At 44.6% G+C, this 10032-nt stretch overlaps 1 protein-coding gene across 2 annotated transcripts in view; it reads left to right on the forward strand.

The window, feature by feature from the left end:
• Positions 1-5392: 5392 nt before the first annotated feature.
• Positions 5393-10032, forward strand: part of TMEM177 (transmembrane protein 177) — a 54686-nt gene continuing 50046 nt past the window's right edge. Inside the window, exon 1 of one of the 2 annotated variants that reach the window (XM_073305036.1) lies at positions 5393-5480. The gene's annotated coding sequence lies outside the window, so the exon portion shown is untranslated. The remainder of the gene's footprint in view (positions 5481-10032) is intronic. The other variant, XR_012154188.2, reaches the window with a different exon arrangement.

A 10032-nucleotide genomic window follows, 5' to 3' on the forward strand; every position in this document is an offset into this window, starting at 1 on the left:
TTCAGGTTCAGGCCAGCTCCATGGATGAATCTCATATAACAGAGCAGAGAATCAGGCTTGGAATCTTTATGGATTGTTGCAATGGATCAACTTCAAACTCATAAAGAATCACTGAACTAACCATCCTTATCTGGGTGATCATACAGTCAAAGAAGCAACATAAGGGAACAAACTCTTCAACAGAAACTGAAGTCAATGACCAAAAGGTCAAACACTTTTACAATTCACTCTTTAACAAGAACCAACATTTCAATTGATACATAGTATCCATCAGCAAGGATTTGTCCAGAAATGTATAGATTTGAGGATGGGGGAATAGGCTATCTAGAAATCTATTTCTTTTCTTGTAAAAGATCAAACTGAAAATGTAATTTCTTATGGAAGGAATAGCTTACAGCGTGTCCTATAGCACCACCTAGCAGGTTAATTTAAAAAGTGATCTATGTGCCTAAATCTTTGACTATGTGATAAAGTGACTGCACAGCTCTGTCCTACCATGTCATTGCTTCATTCCTAAATGCCTGTTGAAACCAGAATCTAATCTGGTTTTGGATTAGACATTGAAACTTGACATAGGATACAAGAAACTCAGTAGGGTTTGGGTTTCTACTTTTTAAAATAAATCTTATTTATTATGAAACTGTCAAGAGAAACCCGTGTAAAACTCTCTGATGAGAATCATGATTGACAAATTTGCTCCACTAGCATGAGGGAACTTTCTACTACAAGAGTAAAACTCATCTGTGCCACACACAGTTTCCTGGGGTGCCGATCCCAGAGAGTGGAATGAACGATCCCAGAGAGTGGAATGAACTTTCGCAGGACCTAAGAGCTATCGTAAACCTCACCACCTTCCTTTCCAAGTGCAAGGCACTATTTAAAAAACAAACAAACAAACAATAAAATAACCTTCTGGACACTGCACAGGCTGTTCTCCCTCTGGGGAGAGGGTGGGAGAGAGAATGACCACACATGGTAGATGTTAGTCACATCACTTAATGAATTCCTAGTAAGATACTAAGATGATGAGGGATATGTAAGAACCTATATAGATCATTTTGCAGGAAAGCATTTGGAGTTGCTGCACTGAAACGCATATGGGTGGAATGAACCTTTGGAAATTCACTTCCTCCTAACTGAAGTTGGAATAACATACTTTTTTTTTTTCCTGAGCCTAAATGACTGTTGTGTTGTGTGGCCTCCTGGAGCTTCAGAGTTACGTTTTTGTTGCAGACAAAATAGCTAGAGTGTTTCCAAGATGTGAAGTTCTCTTTTCATTGCACATCCTGTAAAGTTGGGGCTACACTGATTGTAGACACATCCCCGAGGAAGGGGTGGGATGTCCATGGCTTCAGTTTGATGCTCGTGCAATTAAGGCCTTAATCAGATGAGGAAGGGTTAAAGGATCCGGCCCTTCAGTTGTTGGATCCTAAGGACAGGGACTTATTTTTTTATTTTTTATTTTAAATCACCATGCCCATCACCATAGCGCTTTTGTATTACTCCTAGCAGCAAACCCAGGGCCAACTCTATGTTGCAGTATGAGAGGTCCTGCTTTCAATGGGAATGAGACATTCATTTCTGCAAACAGTGTGGAAACGTAGCCCTTATTAATGAGTGCTACTCTCATAACATTTTTGTGGTTACTTTGTGCTGACAGTAGCCTATTCTTTATTTATTTACTTAAATTTAACCTCCTCCTAACAAGCCTATTTGCTCTTCTTTGTGACTTAGGAGAAAGGAGCTGTTCAGAGAGATTTGGGGGTTGGACTAGATGACCTTCTGGGGTCCCTTCCAACCCTGATATTCTATGATTCTATGATTCTTCTTCCCAGAATGCATGTTTCAGAGCCCTCCTCCACCCCACCTCCCCGCCTTAAATAACTGCTTGCTCTTTGCATCTGTTCTGGATACAGTTTGCACAGCTGTCCAGAGCATATGTGAACAGGTAACTTTTCCAGTTGGCACCAATGAGCCATTCAACAGCTGCTTCTGGTTTTTCTTCCCCAGAGGTATGGTAGTATCAAACCATGCATGTGTCAATGGTGTAACAGAAACCTTGAGATGCCAGCACATTTGGGGGAAAGAGTTGTGTTAGCCTGTGGCGGGATGTTTTGTGTGAGATAAATCAGACCTTTCTTTTTATCTCGGCGATATGCACAGAAAATCAGAGGGTGAAATTCTGGTCCCATCAAAGCCAATAGGAATTTTGCCATTGATTTTTTTTTTTTCCCCAGTGGAGCCAGGATTTCACTCAGGGAGCCTAAATTATTGTAAGTGAAACACAGAACTTCTGACTTGCAAAAAACCAGTCTGAATAGGACTGGTTGAAAAATGCTCTATATTTTCCACAAATAAAATTTTACAATAAAACAAAATATTTTCATTTGATTTATTTTTAGGTGGATTTTAAAAAAATCCCCATAAAATGAAAACCCAAACACATAGTTTTGTTTTTTGGAGAACAGAAATTTTCAGAATCCCCGACCCCTTTTCTTTCCTTTTCCTCTTCCTCCTTCATTCTCCTGCCCCAACCAACTCCACCGAAAAGGAAGGGGAAAAACACTTTTTTAGTATTTTAAAACCAAATTGTCTTTCAGTTTCTTATTGAAAAATGTTGAAATTTTCTGCCAAAATACCCTGCAAAACTTTCAGCAAACTATTTGTTTCGGTTGAAAAGCCATTTTCCTTGTTTTGATGAAAATATGTCTCCCTGCTCCAAGTCTGAATAATAATTCACTTTGTTTATTAATGCAATAATTTACCAATACTGTAGGCAGTGTAGCTGGAGATATTACCTCACCCACTGTTTCTCAACAAAGGTATGCAGATGTCTGTCTGCCAGTGAGTACATCGACTCATCTAGATATTTGCCTAGTTTTAAAGAGGCTACATAAAAAGCACTAACAAAGTCAGTGCAAACTAAAATTTCATATGGACAATGACTTGTTTATACTGCTCTCTATATTATGCACTGACATCTGAAAGTACAATATTTATATTGATTTTATTTTATAATTATGTGGTAAAATGAGAACGTACGCGATTTTTCAGTAATGGTCTTTGACGCCTGTATTTTTATGTCTGATTTTGTAAGCAAATAGGTTCTAAGTGTAAGCAGTGTCAGGATGAGCTCCACCCTGACATCTGGTGGTGAGGTGTGGCAAGTTGTGGAAAAGAACTTCAGGGGCCGATCTCATTTGCATAGGCACACCCACCCCGCCTAGAATGAGACCATAGCTGCCCAAATGGTCACTTTGGCTGCTGTCCCAGTGTCTCTGTTATTGGGGCAGGAAGAATAAATTGTTATTACCCTGATTATGGGAACTGTGCTTGGAACTGTACGTGACCTTTTGTTATGATGGAGGGATTCACCATCAACTAAGTAGCACTCGCTAGGCAAGGGTCATGGGTTCCAAAACTGTGTGAATGGAGAGAGGTTGGGGATAAGTACTAATACTTGGTGGCATGGGCCCCTTGGTGAGGGCCTTACATGCTAATTGCACTTCCTCCTCTCTCCACTGTGGAATATCAGAGCTAATTTTGATTTCATTAGAAGTCTAGTTATAGGCTGCTGAGCTCATTTTGGGCTGACAGTGCACCAGCACTGGGGCTCCCCTACTACAAGCTGAATTCACCTAAGAGCTGAAATCACTGAGTGTTGTGTTAAGTAGTGGGGGAGCCTGAAGATATATTGTGGAGCAGTTGGCGGGCCGGCTGGAGTGCCTTGCGGACCGGCTGGTGGAGCAGTTTGTGGATGGCAGGAGCTGCTTGTGGGCCGTGGAGCTGAGCGAAGGAGTTCGTGGGGCGGCTGGCAGAGCGGAGCGCAGCTGAGCGAAGGAGTTCGTGGGGCGGCTGGCAGAGCGGAGCGCAGCTGAGCGAAGGAGTTCGTGGGGCGGCTGGCGGAGCGGAGCGCAGCTGAGCGAAGGAGTTCGTGGGGCGGCTGGCGGAGCGGAGCGCAGCTGAGCGAAGGAGTTCGTGGGGCGGCTGGCGGAGCGGAGCGCAGCTGAGCGAAGGAGTTCGTGGGGCGGCTGGCGGAGCGGAGCGCAGCTGAGCGAAGGAGTTCGTGGGGCGGCTGGCGGAGCGGAGCGCAGCTGAGCGAAGGAGTTCGTGGGGCGGCTGGCGGAGCGGAGCGCAGCTGAGCGAAGGAGTTCGTGGGGCGGCTGGCGGAGCGGAGCGCAGCTGAGCGAAGGAGTTCGTGGGGCGGCTGGCGGAGCGGAGCGCAGCTGAGCGAAGGAGTTCGTGGGGCGGCTGGCGGAGCGGAGCGCAGCTGAGCGAAGGAGTTCGTGGGGCGGCTGGCGGAGCGGAGCGCAGCTGAGCGAAGGAGTTCGCGGGGCGGCTGGCGGAGTGTAGCGCCGCTATGGAGCTATGGGGCGGTCAGCTTCAGATCATGTAAGGTGCCTCTTACCCCCGTCCCATTTCCACCCAGGTTGGGAGGTAAAGCTCTGCAGATAAACTTTCGAACTCTGGGGCTGCCCTGACCAGGGACAGAGACTTTTGGGGCATTGGACTTTTGGGACTTTGGGTGATTTGGGGTTGCTGGACTCAAGAACCGAAGGGAAAAGGGCATGCCCCAATTTGCTTGGGGTGGGTTTTTTGCTCGTGGGTTTTGTTATGAATCCTGTTGGTGGTGTTTCCCCAACATAATGCCACATTGTTTCTCTCTGTTATTAAAAGGCTTTTGCTACACTCAGACTCTGTGCTTGCGAGAGGGGAAGTATTGCCTCTTGGAGGCGCCCAGCGGGGGTGGTATATATTGGTCCCAGGTCACTGGGTGGGGGCTCGAGCCGGTTTGCATTGTGTTATTGGAATGGATCCCCTAGATATTGAACCCGGCCCTTGTTGCTGCCAACTCTGACGGGCAGAAGGGTTACACAAGTGAGGTGAAACTTGGGGTATGCAAGACAAATCTGGCTCCTGCAAGGGGCACAGTAGTCTGGAAAAGTTGAGAACCAATGTGATCTTTATGAGCTTGAAGAGAAAGGGCGGGGAGTGAGCCCACTGTCTCAGCCATACATTTAACCTGAGGATGCCACTGTGTAAACACAAGCCAGCGCTTTCACAGCTGTGTGTCTACAACCCCGGAGATAAACACTCCCAGGCTTGGGGGCCTTTGCTAGCCAGCCCCTGTTGCAAACGCTGTGGCCCTGGCTTCTGTGGGTAACGCAGAGTAAACTGCATGCCCGGCTGCAGACGCTGACACAGGCTCGGCCCTTGCCAGCGTAGCTCATTTTTCAGTGTGAGCTTTTCAACGCTCAAAGCCCACGTGACCCCCCCCCCCCCCCCCCAAAGAGGTCAGACAGCCTCGGGCGCGCAGCAGCGGAGGGTGACACGCTGCCCGCGTTGCTATGACGACCCCAGCCGCCGGTCACGCCCCCCAGCTGCTTTGCGGCCATGCTGAGTTTTCGCCCCAGCCCTCCGCTTTACGGCACGCGCTTCCCGCGCGGCGCGAGGTCCCCCGCCGCGGCCGGGGGAGGCAGGTGAGGCGCGGAGTTGGGCCCTTGGGGCATGGGGCGCAGCCGGCTCCGCGCAAAGACCGGGTGACCCGGGTGCAAGAGAGAGGACAGCCCTCCTCTGCTGTGCCTGGGGGGCTGGGTGGGCAGGCTGCAGGGTTCAAGGGGGGCGGGGGCCGAGGGAGCTGCCTGCTTTGTGCCCAGTGAATACAAGGTTTTAAGCGGGGGGGGGGGGGGGGGTTGGGTTGATTTTCTTCTCACCCTGGTCTTACCGGCATTTCCTTTGGCTGCCTTGAGGTTACTCCTGAGTGACACGCACGTAAGGGAGAGAGGAACTGGGCGCTGTACCCTCAGCTCTCATGATTCTTGTGAAATCACTTGGGGTCCCGTCCCCCCCCCCCCTTGTCACAGCAACTATGAAGCTCCTCCTTCCTCTCCTTTTAGGCCCAATCCTGCTTTCACTGAAGTGACCAATAAAACTCTCAGGGACTTAAGTGAGAGGAAGATTGAAACCCGATTCTGAATGGCTACCTCAATTTCTTATGCTCGTGTAACTCCACTGAGATCCGTTACAAGGGTTTATAAGACAGCCTGCTGGAAGAATTTGAATGGGAGGGAGTTTTACTCCAAGGGCAGTAAGAGAGACTTTTAAGGGCCTGATTCCCAGCTGACTCCACCTTGTGTTGTCATGTTCCCAGTGATGCCCATTACCATGATATTTGGTGTTTTTTCTTAAAGTTCAGGTCCCAGAGCTATGTGATTAAATCAGAGTTTCTGCTTTCCTGTTTAAAAAATTGTTTCTAAGAGTCAAGATTATAGAGAAAAGATTGGTTTCAGAGTAACACCCGTGTTAGTCTGTATTCGCAAAAAGAAAAGGAGTACTTGTGGCACCTTAGAGACTAACCAATTTATTTGAGCGTGAGCTACATGAGCTTGAGCTTTCGTGAGCTACATGCTCAAATAAATTGGTTGGTCTCTAAGGTGCCACCCGTACTCCTTTTCTTTTAGAGAAAAGATTGAAATCATTAACCCTTTAGGTTAGGAAAGGCAGGTTAAGGAAAAGACTTTTCTTAAAACTATTGATGCATCTGAAGAAGTGGGGGTTTTTACCCACGAAAGCTTATGCCCAAATAAATCTGTTAATCTTTAAGGTGCCACCGGACTCCTTGTTGTTCTTAAAACTTCATAACTTTTAAACCAGGTCCTGTAAAAACATGACACGGACTCATGGTTGTTGAACACTTGGGGTTGGCAGCGCTACTTCCACCTGGGGAAAGGGATGGAAGTCTCACCAAATTAGAATGGTGGTAGTGTTTGATCCCCACTTTGCCCAGGTGTGAAGTGGAGAATTGGGCACATTTATTTTAAGTAAAAGAACATCTCTTATTGGATTCACTCAGTGAAACTTGGCTCTGGGCACTGCAAGGGCAGCATTAATTTGGGAGTCAAATTTGCAGTATAAAAATCATTAATGCTATGAAAAATTGAAGGGCAAAAGTTCCTTAATATATCTTTTGCCCAGCCTTCCCCCTCTCAAGAAGTAATTTTAACAGAAATAAAGGGCCGTGATCTTGCAGTCCTCTGCTACTAGTCCTCATGGACTTCAATAGATCTCCTTGCTTGAGTTAGGGACTGCAGGCAGGATGAGGCCCAATGATAGAAACATAGCATTGCACCTTACATTAGGGCCAAGTGTTGTAAACCCTTGTGTGACTTCCGTGGGGACTGATCAAATAAGTAAGAAAATCCAGGATTTGTGCCATAAAAACCGTCCTTTAGTCTCAGTTTTCAGTTGCCTTTTTCATAAGTATGTTGTATAAGATTATGAATAAAAATACCTATCATACACTTAAAGGACCATGTCCTCAGCTGGGTTGCAAACCTGGTTTACACCAGCTGAGGATCTAGTCTAAAGATTTGGGTAGCAGTTGAAAAAGCTATTGAGAAATAGTCCCTTGTTTTTATTATTATAGGTTTTTGTGGGAAAAAAACAGGATGATTATTTCTTCCAAATTCTCCTGGTTATTCCCCACATTGTGTATGTGGTACAGCAGCTAGGTTCCAATCCTGTAATGAGCTCAGCATGGATGTAAGGGCCATCTCACATGGCTTCTGAGCACCGTGCAGGCAGAGCTCAGTTGTAAGACTGAAGCCTTATCTGCTATGGAAGTTCTGATTTTTCAAATTGAGGATTATGACTTGAAGGGGAAAAATAGGAGAAACTATGAATGACAATGTTGAAATGTGCATTATCTATTTAGAATTCTTCAAAATCTCGAAATTTTGCACAAGGTATTATCTGGTTTTTCTTCTACGATTATTTTGGTTTTTTACATTTTTTTACTTTTTAACCTTTTTCTGAAACCTTGGTTCCTGCTAAGCCAACCCCACAACTGGATAGTTACTTTTAAGAAAACTATTTGCAGGCCTGTTGTTTTGTGCTGTTGTAATCTACTGATTGTGTTTTCTGTACCTCCGAGCATATGAATCTTTTACCGACCACCTCTTGAGAGCCTGGCTCTTTGGCTGAAGCTGTAAAAGTGCGTACTTTTAGCTCGGAAGGTCACTGGTTCAATTCCCCATCTGGCTCAAAGTGGCATTTGGCACATTATCATCTCCCTTTGAAGTGCTGGCTGTTTCACTTTCAATGAAGTGACATTTTCATTGACACGTTAGCTTTGTGAATATGCCAAAGGTCACTAATGGCAAAGAGGTTTTTCAGGTTTATCATTGGCAATGTCACTGAAATGTACCTGAAATGTACAACTCGGCTATAATATCGAGGGTTTTTTTCAATATATTAGGGCCTGATCCAGTAAATTGTGCTCTTTAACCAAATCTTCTTTGATTAACTTAAACATCTCTTTTGGAGGCACAGAGGAGACTCAGCATCTCAAATCATTAACAGAACATAAGGGTAGATTGTAAGACTACAGGTAAATACAATACCATAGTTCTGCCTTAATTTATGTGTCAAGACCGGCATTATTGTTATTTATTAAGCACCTACTATGTTCTCACTGCTGTACAAGGCATTTAGCGAGACAGTCCTTGGATCAGAAAATTTACAGTCTGAAAGACAGTCCTAGGAAGAGGAAAGAGAAATGGCAGACAATGAAGAGATCCAATTAATTTGATCACTTTTAGGTTTTTCTGTATAATACTCATTGTTGCTGCTGATCACTATGGGAGGAGATTTTCAAAGGCACAGAGGGGAATTAGGCCTCCAATTCCCATTGACCATCAATGAGACTTACATACTGATTTCCCCCTCTATATCTTCATGTCTCCTCCTAAAATGATGTGATTCTAGTACTTATGGGGGCAGATGCCACAGTCACTGGGCTTCCACATGAGCAAAGGGCTCTGCTGTGCCTGAAAATTTCCAGGGCTGGAGCCATAGGTATAACTGATTCCACCATCTCAGAGAAGCAGAAAATCTTGAACTAAAGGATTTGGCAGGTTAAAAAGTTTTTCCATCCCTTCATCTTTCTCTTTAAAGACTCTGAGAAGAGTTTCCTGCTTGGAAACTATTTCTGTTCCAAGTCCTACCCTGGCCAAGACTAGTTTACCTTTTTTGCGTTTCTTTTTTAAGAAGGTAATTATTTCAGAAAGATACAGGGCCATTTAAATTTTTTTGGAAGAATCCTTGTTTGGTTGTTTTTTTTCCTGGGAGAATAAGGAGAGTAATGCTATCACCAAAGCAAAAGACTCTGAGTCAAGAGAACTTTCAGCAATACTAGTGTAATCTACTCACAGTGGCACTCTGTGCGCCTCTCCCCGTGCGCCGCCCCCCCCACCCCCGTGGTGATTACTCTCGCTTTACAGGTATTTGGGCAAATAGTTCCCCTTTCCTTTGGCTTTGTTTCCTCCATTTGTAAAAGAGAAGATATTAATCCTTTCCTAGGTCGTTAGATTTAATTATTGTTAGAAATACCACTTTTGGATTCCTCAGATGCAGAACTGTTCAATAATGTATTATATTTTCAAAGAAACTGTTTTTTTTTAACTTTTTGAAAAATTTTCAGGCTCTGCTTAAAAAAAGCAAAAATGCATTGGTTTTCAATTGTTGAAAACTGAATAATTTTCAGTCTTTCACTCAAATTTCGAAACTGCAACTTTATTTTGCTTGAAAATATTTCTGCCTTGCTGCCAAGTCTTGATGAAATCTTAACCGTCTTTCCTTTGATGGAAAGCACTAAAGAACATGAAGTGTATTATGACAATTAACGCCAGTCAATATGCTTTTATAGAAAATAGGCATTGTCAAACAAACCTGATCTCATTCTTTGAGGAATTACACATTTGGTTGATAAAGGCAACTGTGTACATTAATGTACTTAGACTTAGTACTGCACAACAATATGATTATTGATATTGTATTTTGCTATTTTTATACATTAAATGAAAAAATGATCGCCATTGGGGAATCATAATTGAACAGGTGTGTTTCTTGTGTTACTCAAGGATAAGTACTAGGCGCTAAGTCAGGGGTGGGCAAACTACGGCCTACGGGGCGAGTGCAGCCTGCAAGCCGTTTTAAGCCAGCCCGCAAGACACACCAGGCGGCTCAGCCCTG

This window comes from Lepidochelys kempii, chromosome 11, assembly GCF_965140285.1.
Source record: "Lepidochelys kempii isolate rLepKem1 chromosome 11, rLepKem1.hap1, whole genome shotgun sequence".
NCBI classification, from domain to species: domain Eukaryota; kingdom Metazoa; phylum Chordata; order Testudines; family Cheloniidae; genus Lepidochelys; species Lepidochelys kempii.